The sequence below is a fragment of the Paroedura picta genome, chromosome 7 (assembly GCF_049243985.1).
Source record: "Paroedura picta isolate Pp20150507F chromosome 7, Ppicta_v3.0, whole genome shotgun sequence".
Classification (NCBI taxonomy): domain Eukaryota; kingdom Metazoa; phylum Chordata; class Lepidosauria; order Squamata; family Gekkonidae; genus Paroedura; species Paroedura picta.
The window spans coordinates 56,910,299-56,933,595 of NC_135375.1; the positions used below are offsets into that span (position 1 = coordinate 56,910,299).

A 23,297-nucleotide genomic window follows, 5' to 3' on the forward strand; every position below is an offset into this window, starting at 1 on the left:
TTATTCCAACCCCAGATTGATTCAGTCCCTGCCCTCTACACAGAATGCGATTTCCGTTTGGATTTTGGGCTATTTTAATTTTCCTTCTGCAGCAAGAAGGATTGATCCGGAGTGACCCTATCTTTATTGTGCGATATCTCAGACTGCTTTTAAGCCTGAATATCCAGCTTGGGAAAGAAAGCTCTGGATTGGGAAAGAAAGCTCCGTGGTAGAGAACCTCTGATAGGCTACACCTGGTCATGTGACATGCTTGTCTTAAAGGAGAAGCCCCTAATTTCTCTCAACTTCTGTCGGCCCTGGATTTTTCCTCCCTCCTCTGCCTGTTTCGATCCTCTCCCCCCCCTCCAAGAAAAGACAGAGGCTCCCTGCCTGGCTCATCTCCCCCCCCCCTTCAAAAAAAGAAAGAAAGAGGCTTGGCTCCCCCCCCCCACACACACCTTCTGAGCCTCCCTAACCACGTGCAGAAGACTTTCCTGTTTCAATGGGGAGGGGGGGAGGAAGAATCGAGTTCAAAGTGATCTGAATTCAACAGGATTGACAATGGAATAAAGAAAGTAAGTGCAGACTCTGCCTAGGAGGCCTTAGAGAAATTGCTAGCTCTCTGTCCAATCTTCATGTTACATGCAGTTCAGTGATCATTTGAAATAATCCTGTTTTCTTTCAGTTTGCTGTATTGGGACTGTGATTTCCAAACAATCAAGTAGCAGAGAACCTGTACTATTTCCTCTCTAAAATATTGTTTTCCCTCCTCCCCCACACACACTGGTTTTATCTCCGCAGTCTGGATAAAATCAAAACAGCTTGGAGACTGGAAAATACTTTCCATAATGTAAGCACATACTTTAAATGTTAGCAAAAACAATCTAGGGGCAGGGTTTGGATTTTTGGGGGGTGTTGAGGGGACTTAGCAGGGGATTTCCGTTTAAAATGCTAAGGTGATAGCTGCTATAAAAGGCCAAAGAAAAAGCCCTTTAAAATTATCTTGGATGTAAGGCTCCCTCAGTTGCAAGAATAGAGATAAAAATTATAGTTTTGTACACTGAATGGCCTTATAAAGTAATGCAGATTATAGGAAAAGAATCCTGATTTGTTCTGGGATAATTATAGTATGCAGCAGAAGCCACCCTTTTCCTTTTCTGCTCAGTTCTATTTTTATTTATTTATTTATATTTATATTTTTATACCGCCCTTCCCTACGGCTCTGGGAGGTTTACATAAAACATTTTTGAACATTCACATAGAACACTTTAAAAATCAAATATAACAGTATAACAATAACAACAACATATCACCTGGAACAATTAGAACGGCACTTCAACAATAACTTAACAATCCCTCAGTAGGTTCGGTCCCTCAGTCTGGGGGGCACCTGTAGGTGTTGTGGCTCAGTCGGCCCCACCAAATGCCTGGTGGAAGAGCTCCTTTTTGCAGGCCCTGCGGAATTGTGGAAGTTCCGGCAAGGCCCTGATCTCTTCGGGGAGCTCATTCCACCAGGTGGGGGCCAGGACTGAGAAGGCTCTGGCCCTTGTTGAGGCCTGGCGTGCATCTTTAGGGCCAGGGATCTGTAGCCAGTTGGAGGTGGCGGAGCGTAGAGCTTTTCTGGGGGTATAGGCAGGGAGGCGGTCTCTCAGATACACTGGGCCCAGACCACGTATGGCCTTAAAGGTGATTACCAAAACTTTAAGCTTAATCCGGAATTCAACTGGGAGCCAACCAAGTTCTTGGAGTACCGGCCAGATATGAGATCTCCATGATGTCCTAGTGAGAATCCTGGCCGCGGCATTCTGCACAGGTTGTAGTTTCCGGATCAAGGATAATGGTAGGCCTGCGTAGAGCGAGTTGCAGAAGTCCAGTCTGGAGGTGACCATTGCATGGATCACTGTGGCTAGGTGCTCTGGTTCCAGGTAGGGCGCTAGTTGTTTGGCTTGGTGGAGGTGGTAAAATGCCAGCCGTGCTACCTTTGTGACCTGGGCTTGTAAGGAAAGCATCCAGGATCACACCCAGGTTCCTGGTGGAGTGAGTCACTAGGAGCTGCACACCATCCAGGGTGGGCAGGCGCGCTTCCTCCCATGGTCCCTTTCTACCCAAACACAGGACCTCTGCCTTTGCAGGGTTGAGCTTCAGACGACTCTGCTTGATCCATTTTGTCACTGCTTCCAGGCATCTGGCTAAAGATTCTGGGGGGGAGTCAGGGCAGTCATCCATCATGAGGAAGAGGTGGGTGTCATCTGCGTATTGGTGGCAACCCAGCCCAAACCTCCACACCAGCTGAGCGGGAGGGCGCATGAAGATATTAAATAGGATAGGAGAGAGGACTGCTCCTTTTGGGACTCCACATGTGAGCTGGTGACGGCTAGATACTCTCTCTCCTATTGCTACCCTCTGTCCGCGACCCTGGAGGAAGGAGATCAGCCATTTGAGGGCTGTCCCCCGTATCCCAGCGTCAGCAAGGCGGTGAGCTAGGAGCTCATGATCGACTGTGTCAAACGCTGGTGACAGGTCTAATAGTATCAGCAGCGCTGACCAGCCTCGGTCCAATTGGCGGCGGAGGTCATCCGTCAGGGCGACTAGCGCCGTCTCCACCCCATGGCCAGGCCGGAAGCCCGACTGAAATGGGTCAAGGGCTGAAGTTTCTTCCAGGAATGCTGATATTTGGCCCGCAGCAGCCCTTTCAACCACCTTCCCCAGAAAAGCCAGATGCGAGACGGGGCAGTAGTTGTCAGGCTCCTGTGGAGCCAAGGATGGTTTTTTGAGCAATGGGCGTACCACTGCCTCTTTTAATCCCTCCAGGAATTCTCCTGTTGAAAGGGAGAGGTTGATTATTTCCCAGAGGGGGGCTCCTATTCTTAGGTCTGTTGTTTTTAGGAGCCACGATGGACACGGGTCTAGAGGGCAAGTGGTTGGCCTCGTTGCTGCTAGCATCCTATCCACTTCATTTAGTGAGAGTCGTCTGAAGTACCTCATTGTTCTCTCCAAAGATGGCCAAGGGGCCTCCAGTTCACTTTCTGTGTCCAAAGTTGGAGGGAGGTCATGGCGGAGAGTTGAGATTTTGTCTGCGACGTGACTCGCAAATGCCTCTACACTTACCATGCTCTTTTTCAGTAGTGGAAAGGCCTATAATCCTGTGCAGGGAGCACCTAAAGTGGTTTTAGCTATCAGCTCAAGATACTGTAGATCACACAAGAGTAGAAATGCTTGCAAAGAAGGAAAAACTGCACTTACTTAATAGGACTATTACACGCACACACATTTTACTGCAGATTTTCAGAGCAGTAAGCCTTTAATCTTGATTTAGGATTCTGTGCCTGCCTTTTTCCTCTGGTGCATTTATTCTGCAGCAACAAGTTAAAAATACCCCACATTTTTAAAAAATCAGGATGGAATGTCACTTGTGACATGTAGTGGGTGGTGTTCAAAGCTTTTTAAAGAATCTGTGCATTTGCCCTATCAAAGATGTGCAGTAGCATCCAGGTCCGTTCCATTTAAATTCTCGTGGTTCAGATTTTAACATGCATTAAAGCATAAGTTCATTGAATGAAAGGAAACTGAAGGAAACAGGCAAGGGGATGGGGAACCTGGTGTTGAAACTGACAAGGCTCTTTTTGAAACTGACAAGCAGTGGTGAAGCCCTGTTTCCATATTTCAAAGCACTAGGGCAGGGGTAGTCAAACTGCGGCCCTCCAGATGTCCATGGACTACAATTCCCATGAGCCCCTGCCAGTGAACTGGTGAACTGGCAGGGGCTCATGGAAATTGTAGTCCATGGACATCTGGAGGGCCGCATTTTAACTACCCCTGCCCTAGGGGATTCTCTGATGTGTAGTCAGCAACTGTGAAAAATGGGAGTCACACAATCTCATAATACAGGGGAGCATGTTGAGTGCACAAAAAACATGGTAGAATCCACTGACTCTGGCATTGCAAGCTATGATATTTGGCAACATGTCTTTCTGCATATGTGTTACTGTGCAAAGCCCATCACACTTTGCACAGGGCTGCAATTTGTATGGGGAGGAGTCCTCTGGCAGAAGCATTGGAGAACTTTTTTAGTCTAATGCCGTCTGGACTGAAAAAAATGGTGGGTATTTTTGCTGATGACCTGGTGCAGCTGTGTACTAAGGCTAATTTCCTGCTCTTCCTTGCAAATTTCATGGTTTTCTCTTTGTGATTCTCTTTGATCCTGCACACCAGTCATGATCATGTCAGTTTTTTAAAAGCCTATCTTGGTCTGTGAGGATTGCTCTTAGAATCATAGAGTTGGAAGGGGCCATACAGGCCACAATTTGACTGAAAGTTCGGCTTAAACTGGGAAGACGTAATCAATATTATTTCTCGGATCAACCAACCTCTTTGTGAGAAGACAAAGGAAATAGCCTTAAATTCCTTAGAGGGGCAAATTACAAACATTTATTTATTTATTTTTATTATTGTACTTTTAGAATCATAGAATCATAGAGTTAGAAGGGGCCATACAGGCCATCTAGTCCAACACCCTGCTCAACGCAGGATTAGCGCTAAGCATCCTAAAGCATCCAAGAAAAGTGTGTATCCAACCTTTGCTTGAAGACTTCCAGTGAGGGGGAGCTCACCACCTCCCTAGGCTGAACTACTCTGTGAAAAACTTTTTCCTGATATCTAGCCTATATTGTTGTACTTGAAGTTTAAACCCATTACTGTGTGTCCTCTTTTTTGCAGCCAGCAGAAACAGCATCCTGCCCTCCTCCAAGTGACAACCTTTCAAATACTTAAAGAGTGCTATCATGTCCCCTCTCAACCTCCTTTTCTCCAGGCTTAACATTCCCAAGTCTCTCAACCTATCTTCATAGGCCTCGGTCCCTTGGCCCCAGATCATCCTTGTTGCTCTCTTCTGTACCCTTTCAATTTTATCTACGTCCTTCTTGAAGGGAGGCTTCCAGAACTGCACACAGTACTCCAGGTGTGGTCTGACCAGTGCCGTATACAATGGGACTATGACATCTTGTGATTTTGATGTGATGCCCCTGTTGATACAGTACAAAATGACATTCGCCTTTTTTACCGCTGCATCACACTGCCTGCTCATGTTTAGCTTACAATCCACAAGTACCCCAAGGTCTCGTTCACACACAGTGTTACCTAGAAGCGTATCTCCCATCCAGTAAGCATGCTTTTCATTTTTCTGACCCAGATGCAGAACTTTACACTTATCTTTATTAAATTGCATTTTGTTCTCATTTGCCCATTTTTCCATTGTGTTCAGATCTCATTGAACTCTGTCTCTATCTTCTGGAGTATTTGCCAGTCCTCCCAATTTGGTGTCATTTGCAAACTTGATGAGTAGTCCCTCCACCCCCTCATCTAGATCATTAATAAATATGTTAAAAAGTACCGGGCCGAGCACCGAGCCCTGAGGTACCCCGCTACTCACCTCCCTCCAGTCTGATGAAACACCATTGACATCAACTCTTTGAGTAAGGTTCTCTAACAAATTCCCTATCCACCTAACTATCTGAAAATCCAGATTGCAGTCCTTCAATTTATCCATCAGAACATCATGGGGAACCTTATCAAAAGCTTTACTAAATTCCAAGTAAACATCAACTGAATTTCCACGATCCAGCAAACCTGTCACTTGGTCAAAAAAGGAAACCAGGCTGGTCTGACAGGACCTGTTGGGAGACAAATCCATGGTGACCACTTGGATCACCAAATTGTCCACCAGATGTTTGCAGATCACTCCCTTTAATATCTGCTCCATTATCTTCCCCACAACAGAGGTCAGACTCACAGATCTGTAGTTTCATGGGTCATCCTTCCTCCCTTTTTTGAAGATCGGAATAACGTTTGCTCTCTTCCAGTCCTCCGGGACATCTCCAGTCCTTAAAGAGGTCCCGAAGATGATGGACAAGGGTTGTGCAAGTTCTCCGGAACTTCTCTTCCTCCAAATGGATCAATCTCAAGTTATTTTTAAGTTCCATGGTTCAAAGAAGGTCCATGTGGCTCAACTGTCATTTTAATGTTAGGCTTCCAAAGACTCCCAAAATGGTTCCTCTCAAACTTTATTTACTAAAGCATTACAGGGGAAACTGTTTTCAAAGCTTTAGGCTTCACACCCCACTGTCTTTACATCTCATGCCAACATCATTCCACAATGATGATCCTCTTTCTCTTTATTCTGTTTGTATGCAGCACTGATTTATTTTATTTTCCATTGGAGACACTGCCATTTGCCTCCTCTCAAATCCCTTATCAAGTCAATACCAGCAATAAACTCTTTTAAAACCTTCTCCCCATTGTTTTAATTTTTGTAAAAAAGAATGTAGTGACAGTCTAACTCTTACAGGTATGTGGAACACCTACCTGCTCAGGGGCTCCTTTGTTCCTCCCTCCCTGTCAGACAAACAGACAGTGTAGTCTAAATTGCCTGTTTAAGTCCTCCTCCCTGCACAAACACAGACTCACTATTTTTAATGGTTTTCACAAGATTATGCGGAAGGCCAAGTCTAAAGACCTCACCAAACTGAAACTGATGTTGACTTTACTTGAAAGTAACCAATCAAATGAGATCTTTCATATTTACATGTTTTTTAAAAATAGAAGTAATGTTCTAAAGTAGCTATCTAGAGCTCTACAAATAAATAGGAGTCACAACATTAATTTGAATTGTTCAAAGCTGCAACAATTATTTCAAACACATTTATTTGAAGTTGGATGAAATCAAAGACTCATTCTGCCTGTTGATGAGAAAGCTTGTTTCAATCTTGGTCTTATTTGGCGTGACTACAGAAATGAAGCAAAAAAGCACTGGACATTTAAAGAGATTTGCCACCCACCCATATCTACAGCATTCCCATCATCCATTGAGGCAAAAAGTTGCTCAGCTGGCATTGATCGGCCATGTAGCACGTCTCCTTCAGTGAACCTGAATCTGAAACCAAGGCAACTTGGTTTAAAACTAGCCCCAAAAGGATCCTGTGAGTCAGCCCAATTTGTGTCTAAATACCACAAACCTCAAGTACTGAGGTACAACAATGTATTCTATGGTTCACTTGTATTATAAGAATGACTCTTGAAATTATCAAAGCAGAACATTCAGTCTAACCCACTGAGAAATCTTTAAAATTCCATTGTGTTTCCCTCTTCATTCTCCTCTCAGGCTGAGGCATATTTTCCCCTTTTGGTTTTTCGCTAAGCAAGCCAGCTGTCTTAAAGAGCAGCAGGATTTATTTTTCCTGGCTTGGCTACAAACTTCAAGTTATTAATATGGGAGAGTGTTCTGCTAGCTGACAATTTAAGATAAAGTAAATTGGAAGTGACATAAAAGAGCATGTGGGTGTTAATGCGCGTCACCAAGGTTCTTTTTCTGACATCCCTAAAGGTCTTGTCTGCATGGTCCACACTTTCAACCTTTATGAGTGACCCTGTGTTATTAAAAGCTAGACACTCTCATTGATTTGTAAAAGTGACAGGTGCAGCCTGAGCTTGTAAATTAGCAAAAGAAGCTACTCTCTATGGATTTTCAAGTGTGAGTCCTACCTCTTCCCTATCCCCTCCCCTCCCCAGCCATGATTTGAACTGTTATGTTTGTCAAGCCACTTTTGCAGAAGTACTAACCATTTAATTTGCATACATTCACCATGGTTACATGGGGAAAAAATGGAGTCCTTTGCTGAAAAGGATGCTTTTCAGGAAGGGGAGGGGCTGTTTTGGTTGTCCTTTTTGAAGTGAGTGATGAATTCCAGTTAGGTTACATCAGGTTAAGGCATAAATTCCCTTGCCAAGTAGAAATTATGGCTTTTGTTTAGAGTATTTTTAATCTTGTGCTTCATGGAAATGTTTTCACTCGTGAAGATTAGAAGTCTAACTTTGTTTCCAAATGAAAATTGCTCTCTGTAGTACATGCCCAGGGCAAACAGAAGCCCTGCAAGGTTCGGTGTTTTTTTAGCCTTAACATCTGACATGGTAGATCTAGCCATAGCCAAAGAGATGAGCAATACAACTTGGATCACTTATTTATCATTCCGCATGTAATAATGGCCTACACGAGCACTGTAAAGAGTTTGTGGTTACAGTCAAGGATGATTTACCCTTTTTTTCTGGCCTATGACTAACTTCCTGACTAGACTATAACACCCCCACATCTTTTCAAAAAACAAGGACATGAGCTAGCAAAACAGCCAGCTTACTCTAGCCTCTTCTTCCCCACTTCAGTGGTGTGAGAAAGAGTGAGAAAAATCAGTCCTACAGTACAAATACATTTGAGTAAATTCCTTGTTCTGTTAAGTGGCATGCAATTGTTGAGTGATTGCACTGCCCAAAGTGCAATTGCCCTTGTTGTATCATATTCTATTTAACAGAATTAACTTTTGCTTTATATTCCCACTGTCATGATGGTAGTTCATAGTCTGAGGAAGAGTGCTTGCACTCGAAAGCTCACGCCTTGAATAAATCTTTGTTGGTCTGATTTTGTTGTGCTACTTCAGACCAACATTTGAATCTATCACACTGCATAGTTAGATATATTTTGGTATGATTCAGTCAAAATCCAAGTTGTTGTATAATTCTATAGCAGATTTCTATATGCATCCACTGTTATATAGAACTATCTCATGTTTCCTTTCTGACATTTTTTACACAAAGGATTCTAACTACTGGACATGGCAGTTTATATTTTTTTTAATTTTTAAATTAAAAAGTTACAATATTGCTAGCCTTTCCTTCAACCTCACTGAATGCAAAACGTCAACTTCCAATTTTAAAGTGTTTCTATTTGATCATCAGAATCCGAATCACACAGAGATGAAAGTGACTACAAAAGGCCACTCAATCTAGCCCCCCGCCTTCTTGGGGACTTAAAAATCACACATTCTTGACAGCTGCTTATCCAATCTCCTCCTAACCTAAATACTTTCATTGAAAGAGATTCTACTGCCCTCCAAGGTAGCATATTCCATCTACAAACAGCCCTCACCATCAAAAAATGCTTTCTAATCTTTAAGTGGAACCTCCTTTCCTGAAATTTGAATCCATTGGTTCTCGTCCTTCTCTCTTTCATTCATTCATTTATTTATGATCATTGACTAGCATGAAAGTCCTTCTCTCTAAAGCTGTAGTAAACAAGTTGAGCCTCTTGTGGCGCAGAGTGGTAAGGCAGCCGTCTGAAAGCTTTGCCCATGAGGCTGGGAGTTCAATCCCAGCAGCCGGCTCAAGGTTGACTCAGCCTTCCATCCTTCCGAGGTCGGTAAAATGAGTACCCAGCTTGCTGGGGGGTAAACGGTAATGACTGGGGAAGGCACTGGCAAACCACCCTGTATTGAGTCTGCCATGAAAACGCTAGAGGGCGTCACCCCAAGGGTCAGACATGACTCGGTGCTTGCACAGGGGATACCTTTACCTTTAAACAAGTTGGTCCCCACTTCAACATGTCTACCTTTAATGTAGCTAAACACAGCTGTCATATCACCCCTTACCCTCCTCTTCTTCAAGCCACACATATCCATCTCTCACAGACTCTCCTCATAAGGCATGGATTCCAACTCCTCAACCATCCTAGTCACCCTTTTCTGAACACGTTCCAAATTGTCAATATCCTTTTGAACTGCAAATGTTCCAAATGAGGTCTAGCCAATATGAAATAGAGTAGTATAATAACTCCCTTTGCACTAGATTCTATACTCTTAGCAATTCTGTTTAAAACTGTATTAGCTTTCTTAGCTGTCATAATGCACTGTTCGTTTCTTTGTTTATTGTTTTATTTCTAGACCAACCCCTATCACACCTAGTGTCTTGGGGCAGTTCACAACAGGTATATATACATAATACACTTAAAATTATAAAAGCAATTGAAATGTTAATATTAATGATCATAGAATCATAGAATCATAGAGCTGGAAGGGGCCATACAGGCCATCTAGTCCAACCCCCTGCTCAATGCAGGACCAGCCCTAAGCATTCTAAAGCATCCAAGAAAAGTGTGTATCCAACCTTTGCTTGAAGACTGCCAGTGAGGGGGAGTTCACCACCTCCTTAGGCAGCCTATTCCACTGCTGAACTACTCTGACTGTGAAAAACTTTTTCCTGATATCTAGCCTATATCGTTTAAACTTGTAGTTTAAACCCATTACTGTGTGTCCTCTCATAGCTGTGAGCCTGTTCTTATTGGCTTGGCCAGTAAATGATAAGTCTCCAGAACATCTTCCTGTCTTTAGAGAAGATGGTGGGGGAGAAGGCTGTTCAAGCAGCTATTATGACAGCTGCTAACTCATGTTCAACTTATTTTCCACCAGAATGCCTAAGTCCCTTTCACATGTACTACTATCAAACCAGGTATTCCCCATTTTACATTTGTGTCACATTATTATTACCCAAATTTAATACTCAACACTTATCCCTATTAAAATGAATTTTGTGGGCTATGACCCAATTTTCCAATCTATCCAGATCTCCTTGAATAGTAATCCTTTCCTCTGGGGTATTAGCCACCCCACTCAATTTAGTGTCATCTGCAAATCTGAATAATGTTCCCTCTATTGCCTCATCCAAATCATTAATGAAAATGTTAAGCAATACAGACCCCAACACAGAACCCTAAGGTACACCATTGGTCACCTCCCTCCAAGATGATGAACCATTGATGAGAAACCTTTGGGTTCTATCAGCCAGCCAATTACAAATTCATTTGATTGTGACCTTGTCCATTGCCAAAACATTACTTGTTGAGTTCACACCATTTGTCTTGGGCATTGCCATAGCCTCAAAAGTTTTCTGTACAACCATGTTGGATTTTGCTTTCTTATTATAACATTCAACAATGCTTGTCTCTTATAAGAATTTAAACAAAGTTAAACATATTTTTGTTTGTGGGAATTTCCCTATCCGATGGAATCACATGGGCCTATTTCAGTATACTGAGATTCTGTCATTAGACACATGGAGTCCATGGCTAATCAAATATTCCAGTCTCCAATGAGAGTCCTCAGATGATTCATATGTTTAATTTTGTCTTATATTTAACTAGCATTAAAATGATGAATTATTTTAACTCCATTTCCCATTCACTTGTTCCCAAGCTGCTCAAGTCTTCTGTACCCCACCCTTCAACCTGTTTGAAAATCCCAAATTGACTGTTTCTATGGTAACCCTTACAGATGTAACATCTGCAATTCACAAGAAAAAGAAAGAAGGGAAAATGGATCAAAAAGTGTCACTTGCATTATGCAAAATTTCATGGCTCTGTATAAATCACATGCTGTGGAGGGGGCCTTTGTGAACACGAAAGTTAGAAAGGTCACTTTTCGCATCAGAGAAAATATTCCTCAAGTGTGTAGATGAAAACTCTTAAAATCCTTTTCTTTAGAAAAAGATGTGCATTTCTCCTCTCTTTCAATCTATCAAGAAAATATCCATGTATTACTTTCATCACTATTTTAAAGAAACTCTTGAAAATATTTCCATTAGACTTGTGCACAGGAACTTGTTCAGTTTCTTTCACTTTTGTTATTTGTTCCAAAGGGGCCTAATTCATTATTAAGTTGTTTCATATGGTTTTGTTTCATTATTGTTTCTTTGGCTGTTTCATTTTTGTGAATCAATTTTGTTATTGTTTTTCATGGAAGACACTTCTGCCCTTTGTCGCTTTATTCAAGTTGGTCAAAACAAAGGACTTATGGTATTCTCCAAGGATACCCACGGCTAAAGTTTAGACAGATAAAGTAAATCCCTCCCAGCAAAGACAATGAAGGCACCCTCATTGCCTCCAAAAAGGCTTAACAGTAAAGTGCCAGGCCAAGATCTCAGAGAACCAGGGTGGAGCCCTTATTCTAACAGTGAAATTAGTTGGGTGATATTCTCAGCCTAAAAAGCCTCACAGGATTGTTGTGAGGATCAAATGGAGATGAGAACAGTAAGCCATTTAGATCCCCCCCTTCCCGGGGGAAAGGTGGGGTATAAATGAAGCAATTAAAAAAAAACCCTTGTCACTTCCACTGGAACAGACTAGAAGATTCCTGCAGTGCCTACAAGGAGTTATTGCAAGGTTAATGTGAGATAAGAATGCAGTTACAAATTGTTTTAGGGCATTTGAACTTTGTATGTAAGACAGGGCTTTCCTTAAATGTATGGCTGACATAACGAAGGGAATGAAGAAGCCTCCATCACCTCCTTAAAATATCAATGTGGGTGACCATACATGAGGTGTCTTTATGGAGACACTCACATCTCCTAAGCCACAATTTTCAGATTCAGACTGATGCTGAAGGGTATTTAGATTTTGAGAATTATTTTAGGGACTATTGGTATGCTTAACAGGGATCTTAGGGTTAGGGTTAGGAGAGTGTCCTGAGAGACATAATCTTTTTTTAGTTGTTTTTAGGGTTGTGCATTCAGGTGCGCTTTGGCTACTTCGGCGATCACTGAAGCCCAAAGCAGCCAGCATCGCAGCGCGGAGGGGAGGGGCAGTGCCTGCATGCCAGCTGGCACACCACTGGCACCCTCCCCTCTGTGCTATGGCACTGGCTGCTTTGGGCTTCAGTGATTGCTGAAGCAGCCAAAGCATGTTGGAGCGCACGTCCCTACCCATAATTGTGGCTGTGCACATCTGGGGGAGCAATTTAGCAATAGTGTTTTGTTTTAGTGTGATAACCAGGCTGTAGTCCAGGTAGTGAATAGTCAGTCCTCTAAGAAACCTAGGTTCATGCAGTTGATTAGGTCATTGCCTTATTCCTTCCTGGTCATGAGATTATGAACCCCTTCCATTTCTTCCCATAGACTGTCGCTGCACAAAGTGCCAATGAGGCCATTATTGCCCACTGTGCTTCAAGCTTCCAAGATGCCAAGGCTTAAGTGCTGGTACATGCCTTACCTGGAACAAGATATTAAGCTCTAAGCACTTAAAAACAAAGGTGGACTTGGCCAAACAAAAGCTGTTTGGGCCAGCATAAAGAAGAAGAGCTTTTTTTTGTACTCTGCCTTTTACTACTGGACAGAGACCTAAATCAACTTACAAACCTTCCTCTCCCCACGTCAGACACACTGTGAGGTAGGTGAGGCCGAGAGAGGTTTGAGAGAACTGTGAATGGCCCAAGGTCCCCCAGCAGGTCCCCCAGAGGGGCTTACAATCACCTACCCTTCTGCTCCACATAACATACTCTGTGAGGTTGGTGGGGATGAGAGAGTTCTGAGAGAACTGTGAATAACCCAAGGTAGAAGAGTGGGGAATCAAACCTGGTTCTGCAGATTAGAGGCCACCACTCTTAACCACTACACTAAGCTGACTCCTTTGGATCATGAAAAGCGAGGTATAAAAACCAATTTGTCTTCTACAAATTGGGCCTTTGCGAAGTTATATCTCACGTGTGGAGTAAGAGTTGTAAAGTGAAACTATCCACTTTGTTTGGCAAAGAAAGGACAGATTGCTCATTTAGCTATGGATAAGTGGTGAGTACCTTAAGCCATCAAGTGCCATGGAAGACATGTCTTGAACAGGCCATCACTTGCTGGATGGCTGGATGGGGCTTGGGGAAAAGCAACTTTGGTGCTGAGCAATATCTTCCCCAAGCAGGTAATGGCTTAATAGTACATCAGGGTAGAGGACTGAGGCTGGGCATCACTCAACACTCTATGTGTAGGTGAGGATAAACAAGGGCAGCTGTCATCACTGGCTTAGTTTGGAGCCAGGGTGGATTTGCCAGTAGAAAGTCAGCCATGGACAGGCTGCCTTGGGCAGCTCATCCTCTATTAAATAACAGCAGTTTTAATTGATCTGAACAAATTTATACAAGCTAGTAACACCCACACTGTTGCCTATATTTGGATACTAGGGGAAAATGCAGCTAACTTAAAAATTGCAGTTCTCTGAACAAAATACCTTATTGAAATTGCACAATAAATTACTTTGGTCTCTACAGAATATACATACCATGACTATTAATGCTGCAATGAGACAGGAAGACAAAATAGGTACTTGGCAGGTACTCGGAGCATTACTGTCTTTTAGGATTTTTTTTCATATCTTCTTAGGTAAAATATAAATGACTGCTTTGGGTGGGTTGTTTTTCTCCTGAAAAAACATTATTAATAGTAAGCATTATTAAGCATTACTATTCGGCTCCTCTGATAATGTGGTTCCACTGATAAATCCTTAACAAACAAACAAAAGACAGAACAAAACCCAGGAGGCAAACTGGATTATAATTGTGGGTATTTGTGTGCACTTTATGCTTAGCCAAGAGCTATTTCAGATATATGGATGATGCTGAAATTCGGTCTTTTTTGCTTGTCATCCAACAGCTTAACTCTCAGTCTGGAAATTTACAGTTGTCATTTATATAACTGACTAAGCCCATTTCCATTCAGTAAATTTTACACACAATGAACCATAAGCACATCATTTAAATATTACCCTATACTCAGCTGAGGTTTCTGATTTCCCAAACAGCTATGAGCACAAAATAGGGTTGCCAGATATTGTTCCTGGCAGAAGCTTTGCATGTCTGGAGTAAATTCAGTGGGTGAAGAATCACTGCAGCTCCAAATGTGAGAAAAATTTCATCGGCTTTATCTCTGTTTACCATTCAGTTCTTGAGGACACAGGAAATCTTCCTGGAAAAAGCTGGCAAGAGCTGATTCTGCACCAGTGGCACCACTCCTGGCTGCCTCTGGTGCATTGACCCCATGGGGGACACATCTCAATGCAGGATAATCTCCGGCACTGAAATGTTCCCCATGGACCATTTATGCACTGGGAACTTCACTGCCCCACCCCCCTATCAGGAGCACAGATAGAGGGTGGATGAGGTGCACCAGGCCAAATGCTCCCCCATGTGGGTGCAAGAAGAGGTGGGGCAACCTGCCACGACTAAAACCCCAGCCTGCAGCCCGGCATGAAACCTCCAGTGCATAATCGGTCATGGGGACACATTTCAGCAGCACACCTGGTGTCCTGCTGAAAAGAGTCCCAACAGGAAACATGTCAGTGGCAGGAAGGGTTGTAGTATTTTGCAGGAAGGGGGAATTGCATGGAACGCAATCCCACCATTCCTGCAAAATTAAAACAAACTAGAAATATAGCCCATTGCAGATTGAAATGCAATGGGCGCTAGCAGTTTCCCCCCCCCCCGCTCCGTGGAGCAGCCTACCTCCGTGGAGCAGCAGAAGCGGCTGTACTGTTGGGCTGACGGCCCCAGCGGCTTCGGGGCGGTCAGCGACTCGGCGGCGGGCTGCGGGGCTCGTTGGCCGCGTCAGGCAGGGAGTCCCCGGCGTTTCCCCCCCCCCCCCGCTCCGTGGAGCAGCCTACCTCCGTGGAGCAGCGGAAGCGGCTGTACTGTTGGGCTGACGGCCCCACCGGCTTCGGGGCGGTCAGCGACTCGGCGGCGGGCTGCGGGGCTCGTTGGCCGCGTCAGGCAGGGAGTCCCCGGCGTCTCCCCCCCCCGCTCCGTGGAGCAGCCTACCTCCGTGGAGCAGCGGAAGCGGCTGTACTGTTGGGCTGACGGCCCCACCGGCTTCGGGGCGGTCAGCGACTCGGCGGCGGGCTGCGGGGCTCGTTGGCCGCGTCAGGCAGGGAGTCCCCGGCGTTTCCCCCCCCCCCGCTCCGTGGAGCAGCCTACCTCCGTGGAGCAGCGGAAGCGGCTGTACTGTTGGGCTGACGGCCCCAGCGGCTTCGGGGCGGTCAGCGACTCGGCGGCGGGCTGCGGGGCTCGTTGGCCGCGTCAGGCAGGGAGTCCCCGGCGTTTCCCCCCCCCCCCGCTCCGTGGAGCAGCCTACCTCCGTGGAGCAGCGGAAGCGGCTGTACTGTTGGGCTGACGGCCCCACCGGCTTCGGGGCGGTCAGCGACTCGGCGGCGGGCTGCGGGGCTCGTTGGCCGCGTCAGGCAGGGAGTCCCCGGCGTTTCCCCCCCCCCCCGCTCCGTGGAGCAGCCTACCTCCGTGGAGCAGCGGAAGCGGCTGTACTGTTGGGCTGACGGCCCCAGCGGCTTCGGGGCGGTCAGCGACTCAGCGGCGGGCTGCGGGGCTCGTTGGCCGCGTCAGGCAGGGAGTCCCCGGCGTTTCCCCCCCCCCCGCTCCGTGGAGCAGCCTACCTCCGTGGAGCAGCAGAAGCGGCTGTACTGTTGGGCTGACGGCCCCAGCGGCTTCGGGGCGGTCAGCGACTCGGCGGCGGGCTGCGGGGCTCGTTGGCCGCGTCAGGCAGGGAGTCCCCGGCAGCCGCGCACAGCGCGACTGCCGGGGGCTCCCTCAGGCGGCGGCCTGACGCGGCGAGAGGCGCTTCGCGCCTCTCGCCGCGTCAGGTCGGGAGCAACTGAGAGCCGCGCTGCGCGCGGCTCTCAGTTCCTGGGGCTGGGAATCGGAGGGACCAATCGGCAGGCGCGAAGCGCCTGCCGATTGGTCCCTCCGATTGTCTGTCATGAGGAAGGGTCCAATCTGGACCCTTCCTCATCCCGGACTCATCCCGCCCCAGGACCCCTTACTGCTTTATTTAGACCGTGGCGCCCGCGGCGCCACGGGCGGTTTACAGATGCTCCGGTCTGCCCCATGGTGCAGCTAAGCACCACAAAGCAGATTGGGGTATTTCTTGCTGGTTCTGGGCTACCATAGGGCAAGGAGGTGCCAGGCCTGGAAGGCCCAGCTCTTCCCTGTCCACATGGGCCTACTAAATTGCAGGCCCTGTTTGTCCCCACAACAGGCTAAGGGAACCTTAGGCCAACTGAGGGCCTGCCTCGTGGCTGCATCATATGGAAATAGTGATTAGCCCCACTTCCATATGACTACTCGCTTGGCCTTTTCTGCCCGTGTGGAACTGACCAACTATAGCACCCTAACACAGACATATTAGTTTCACCCTTCGAGATAAGAATTCCCATCCTCATCTCAAGGATTCTGAGACAAATATCTGATCTCAAGAATTTTCATTCCTCAGCAAATCCCACATTTCAGTAGAAAATGTTCTTTGATTAGAATGTATAAAACACTGTCCTTCCAGTTCAATTGCTTGCATATACTCAAAGTATATTAGTACAAAATCAATGTCAAGTGCAAAGGACAGCTTCAGACTGAAGTTGAGAAACCTTGATTGATACAGGTCAAAACAAAACTGAAGATCACAGTAGAAAAACTGCCATTTAAAAAAAATGGTGAAACAAAGATAAATGAGAAGACTGAAAGTCTTTCAAGGGACTTAGGGCTCCTGGAACATGCTTGTGAGCCTCCATGGATCTCTAGACCTTAATCTGACCTAAGCTGCACTGGGAAATTCTCTGATCTTCTGTGGGTTCATTCTGTAAATATGGTTCTTATAAATGACACATCATATTTGCTAGCACTGGACTTAATGGGAAAAAGTTTTACACAGACTCTCTCTGGGGATGGGTTTTCAGATATTTCTTATCCAATTATATATCTGAAAAATACCTTATTTGTAATTTTGGTATATTCAAATATCTAGGTGATATTCAAGATTATCAGGAGTATCAGACATTAATTCTTAGGAAAATCTGAAAATATTCAGAACTGGCATTTTAAGGGTTCCATGCCTGTTTTTCTTACATTTTACAAGTGTCCCATGCAACAGAAGACAGAAGGGGAGGGAGGCAGCTTTCTTAGACAATGGGATCAGATGTTAAGAGGAGCACATCTGAGCAGAAAATAAATAAATACACTGACAGTCATGTCATTCTTGCTGGTGTTGTAAATAAAATATCCCACAAGTGTCAATGGAACAAGAGATATTAGGAAAGCAGATAAGTTTGACTAGCAGGTGGTGACTATCCCAATAACAACACAAACCCAGTTTTGGTAACAACTTGGCCGCAGCCATTTATTAACCAGAACCCCTCCCATGGAGGGTTGGCCCGAATGCCGGTAAGGGAGCCTAACCTTGTCAGCCATCTGGCTGAGCACCCAAACTGCGGCGCTCCGGCTCCACGCCTCGCTCCCAGCCGGGAGGATGGGACGCCTTCCCCCGTGGGATCCCTGGGAAGCGACACTGGAGGACCCAACGGGCGTCCGCCTCCATTGGGTCCCCTATCCGCTTGGACCCAGGCCCCTGGCCTCCCAGCCGGGTAGGCCGCACCCGGTTAACGGGCGGTCTCATTAATGAGACCCCCTACTCCAGGGAGTCCCGTGCGCAGACGGGCTCCCCGCCAACAGGCTCCCTACGTGGCATAACCCGGCTGCGACGAACTTAATGAAAGAAAACATTACAGGGAGGGATGGGAGGGTAGCTGTCCGGGCTGTGTCATTGGCCAAAATGGGAGGGCTGCCTGCTCTGAGCCTTTTTAAGGCCGACAGCCCCCGACCCTTGACGCCGTGCCACGCCGATGACCCGGCTGGGTCCGCGCCGCTCCCAGGCGCCCCCGCCGCATCCACAGCGGCCGCGCTTATTCGCGGCCACTTTATCTCAATTTAAAACAAACAGAAGCAGAATCCACATAGATACTTAAAATTAAGCTCATGCATGTTGCATTGTGGTTGGTTAAAATAAGGTAGTTTTGTCATTTGCTAAGTTGGGTCTGCTGGGATTCTCAGGCTAGACATTAGATCATGTTGGGCTTGCAAAAGTACTCCTTGCTTAAGTTGTACCTTGTGGTAATCTCTGGCCATTATGATGGGCTTGCCATAGTGGCCCATGGTTTTGCTGTAATTATCTAATTTGAAGATAGTTCTGTTTGGCTTCTTAGTTCTGTTTGAATTGGGAAGCTTTTGGACAGTGGATATTCTTCCATGTCCGGTTATTGGCTTCTTTGAATTCTTCCACCATAGGAAATAATAAAGACAAATATGATGTCTAGGGGTTCTTTGTTCAGGGGTCTATAGACCTATACCCCTGTGTCCAATGTATTAGAAATTTGTTGGATCTTTGTTGGGTCTTTAATGTACCTCAAATCACCTGCAATTGTGGTGTCATCTGGTTGACCAGCAGCCACTACAACAGCCATGGGGATTAATGAAACCCAAATAATTCAGAAATCTCAAAAATATAGAATCCATATCCCAAAATGTTATTCAGAGACCCAAATACTGGTATTTGGGAAGTTCCCAAAATCTTCCACAATAATTGTAGGACCAAAGCGCTATGATGCTAAACATGGGATTGTCTACACTCCTTTTTCAGCAATTGGTTGTTGGTTAGCACATATAGGTGGGAACATGGGTAAGTTTTATAAAGGTCAAGTTCAACAGAGATTAGTCGATAAAATCAATATTATATTTATTTATTTAATTGCTAGCCCACCACTCCTGTAAAGTGGTTTGTGCTGGGGAACAAAACATTTACCCCCCAGTAAAACTCCAGCAATTCAATTAAGATCAGCATAACCCGGTGGTAATAAAAAAAGCCCCCCCCCACACACTCTAGGCAGCATCCCACCTTGGGGTTTTAAAGGAGTAGCCTAATGTCCCAGCTTGGCCTGGAGAGGGGCCCACAATCTCATCTGTCCTGGCCTCAACCAAAGTCCTGACAGAAGAGCTCCATTTTACAGGCCCTGTGGAACTGTGAGAGCTTTGTCAGGGCCCTTAGTTCTCCCAGGAGCTCACTCCAGCAGGTCAGGGCCAGGACCAAAAAGGCCCTGGCCCTGGTTGAGGCTACATGAACTTCCCTCAGGCCAGATATCTCCAACACATTAGCAAACACAGAGCAAAGAGCCTTGCATAAGGAGGCAAGCAGTCCCTCAGATCTTTGGGGCCCAAGTCATTAATAGCTTTAAAGATTAATACCAAAACTTTGATCCAGGCTGCAACTGGTAACCAATGCTGCTACCTCAGTACTGGCTGGATATGGGCCCTCCACGATGTATCCATGAGCTGCATTCTGCACCTGCTGCAATTTCCAGTTCAAAGACAAGGGTAGGCCCACATAGTGTGAGTTACAGAAATCCAGTCTAGAGGAGACCATTGTATGAATCATGTAGTCAAGCTGTCTGAGGACAGGTTGGGCGCTAGTAGCCTCACTTGATGAAGATGGAAAAATCAATAGGAAGACATCCAAAATGACTCCCAAATTCCTGGCTGAGGGCAAGATATTAAGATGTACCCCAGGCAAAATGGGTTGGTGCATTTCCTGTTCTGCCACCATCCTGCCCAGTCACAGGACCTCTGCCTTGGAGGGGTTGAGTTTCAAGCAACTCTGCTCCAACCATCCAGCCATGGCTTCCAAACTACTGGCAATATATAGGGGTGTCTGTCCATGAGGATATAGAGCTGGGTGTCATCTGCATATTGGTGACAGCTCAGCCCATAACTCTAGACCAGCTGGGCCAGAGGGTATATAAATATGTTAATCAGTGTAGGAGAGAGTATAGCTCCTTGCAAAACCCCGCAAGGGAGTTGATATAGATGTGATAATTCTTTCCCCACTGCTACCCTCTGTGTCCGATTCCAAAGAAAGGAGCACAATTCAGTTATTCTTGCTCCTTTTTTTAAAAAGTCATATGTGTTTTTCTTTCATTTACCATAAGAATACTTGAAAGAATAAGGTAATTAGGTATTTTAAGATTCCTTTTCAGTATTATATCTTGCCTCATATCCGCCAGTATTTTTTCCCTTACTTAACTGATTGGCTTTGCTTCTCACCTTTCCAATATTTCAGACTTGGGTAAGTCCAAAGGTTGACTATTTCTTTGCTATTTTCGATTGTTCTCTCCTGCCGTTATATTACTTCTGGATGAATTCCATAAAGCTATTTTGACACCTTCCAGGCATAGATTTCTATATATCAGCAGTAAAGAATTTTTTTTTTGTAACCACCCAAAACTGTGTCAGTAACTCTTTGAAAACCTTCAGGAAAATACCCATAAAATTCTTAAGAGATTTTATAAATAAGGCATAGTACAAGTTCTCAGCTTAGTTTTTTGTTGGCTCCCTAAGTGAATTTTTCCATTTTCACTCCTGCTTGAGCCATAGATATAGTAGACCTATGATAACAACAAATGTATTTTCAGTCTTTCCAAATGCCACAGATTTTATTTTAATTTACTAGAACAAATGGGAAACCATACTAGAACAAAGTACTAGAGCAAATGGGAAAAAAGCTAAGTAGTAGAAAGTGACATAATAAACAAAAAAGTTTTTTGTTTTGTTTTGTTTGGTTTTAAAATAATATATTTTCTATGCTATAAGAAGAAGAGTTGGTTTTCGTATGGCATTTTTCTCTACCATGTTGTTATTGTTGTTAGGTGCGAAGTCGTGTCCGACCCATCGCGACCCCATGGACAATGATCCTCCAGGCCTTCCTGTCCTCTACCATTCCCCAGAGTCCATTTAAGCTCGCACCGACTGCTTCAGTGACTCCATCCAGCCACCTCATTCTCTGTCATCCCCTTCTTCTTTTGCCCTCGATCGCTCCCAGCATTAGGCTCTTCTCCACGGAGTCCTTCCTTCTCATGAGGTGGCCAAAGTATTTGAGTTTCATCTTTATTTCTCTACCATAAGGAGTCTCAAAGCGGCTTACAATCTCCTTCCCTTCCTCTCCCCACAACAGACACCTTGTGAGGAAGGTGAAACTAACAGAGCCCTGATATTATTGCTCGGTCAGAACAGCTCTGTCAGTGCTGTGTTGAGCCCATCTTCACTCAGCTGACTGTATGTGGGACTGTATGTCAAACCCAGATTCCCAGATTAGAAGTAGGTGCTCCTAACTACCACACCAAACTGGCTCAATAGACAAATGGCTCTATAGACAAATAATAATTTTTATGTGCTCAAGAGTTGATATGAAAAGTATGTCCATTGCCATTAATTCATTTACTGCAATAATTGAGCAAGAACTCTTATAGTACATACTAAATATCTCCTTGCCACCTCACCTTATCTTTTCCCTCTTAATAAAACAGTAAGGGGTGTTGGGGTGGGCTCAGTCTGGGATGGGGGGGCAACAATTGGCCCCTAGGCCCCAGACTGACAAGCGAAGGGGCCAATGGCCCCTCATCAGGACACACCAAAATTCCATCCAGTCAGCCGAGCCAGTGGCTATCAGGAGACATGGCTGCTAGTCTGCTCCTGACCACCACAGGGAGACAAGGTCAGTAGTGCTGCCAAGGGGAATGAGAACAGAGGCTTGGACAGGCCACACCAGCCCCTTTCACCCCAAGGCTGTCCTAACTGTCAGTTCCAACTGTAAATTGCCTCAGAACCCTGACAGACCTGGCAGGAAGCTGGTGAGTGCTCCCCCTCCCCCCTTTCAGGCCTGCTGCGAAGGAGCCTCTGACAGGCCCTGACCGAGGGGCGGGAGGCATTTTCCTTCAGAGAGCAATGCAGGGGAGCCTGAGGGCCTTCCTTTTGAGGGTGGGGAATTTTCCCCTTCTGCCAAACAGTTGGCTGACAGGGAGGCCACAGAAAAGCCCCTTCTCACTTAAAACACTGCTCTGGCTGGAGGTTAGACATAGCCAAGCTATGTATCTTTATTCTTTGCAACTATCTGCAGATTTGAGGCCTACTGCACAGCATTATTCTGCAGATGAAACTGGTTCTTTTGTCTCCTGTTTCATCTGTACAACAACCCTGTGCAGTAGGCCTCAAGTCTTTCAATTCAGCAACAACCTGTGTGGGAGGCCTTAAATGTTTCTTCTCTACCACAACCCTCTCCAAAGTAGCCCTTTCTGCCTGGGGAGCTGATCTTTATACTCTGCAGGTGAGCTGTAATTCTAGGAGCTCTCCAGGCCCCACCTGGAGGTTGGCTACCCCTGGGTTGGAAATATTCCTGGAGGTTTGGAGTGGGACTTCAAAATCGTACAATGCATCAGTCCAGCCTTCAAAGGAGCCTGCAGTTGGGAGGAAGTGGTGCCTGCAGTTTTGTTTTTTTTTTGCCTGCAGTGGGGAGGAAGTGGTGCAGGTATGTCCCTTCTGGGCTATGGCCAGCCCTTACCAGCAACTGTTTGTATTCTGGGGCACAGACAGGAAGACCAGCGTCAGTCCTGTGAGTCTGGAAAGTGCAGGAAGATCTAAATAAATATTTATAGCCTGAAACTGTAAATAGTGAACAAGTAAATGGCTGGAGACACATGACTTTTTTCAACCTTGGCCTGGCAAATAAAAAAAACAGTATAAAAAACCTTACTAAGGTCAAGGCTGCTGTGCACAGAGAGTCTTCCTCTTAGGGTTGTCAGCTTCCCTGTGAGGCTCTCTACCCCACCTCCCTCATGGGGAGTCTGCTATGGGGAGAGAAAGGGAAGATGATTGGAAAATGCTTTGAGACACCTGAGGCCTGCTGGGTCGCTGTGGCCCATTCCAAGTTCTCTCAGACCTCTCACAGCCCCACATACCTCACAGGTTGACTATTGTGGGGAGACAAATGTAGAAGATGTTTGTAAACCACTTTGAGACTCCTTTGGGTAG

The 23,297-nt window shown here is 45.5% G+C and overlaps 2 long non-coding RNA genes across 2 annotated transcripts in view; one reads left to right on the plus strand and one right to left on the minus strand.

Annotated features, from left to right (window-relative positions):
* LOC143840952 (uncharacterized) overlaps positions 1-23,297 on the plus strand; it is a 64,348-nt gene that overhangs the window by 7,905 nt on the left and 33,146 nt on the right. The window lies entirely within an intron of this gene.
* The window catches only part of LOC143840951 (uncharacterized), a 50,558-nt gene that overhangs the window by 3,792 nt on the left and 23,469 nt on the right, over positions 1-23,297 (minus strand). Inside the window, exon 2 of the long non-coding RNA XR_013232487.1 lies at positions 13,895-14,035. This is a non-coding gene — a long non-coding RNA (uncharacterized LOC143840951). The remainder of the gene's footprint in view (positions 1-13,894; positions 14,036-23,297) is intronic.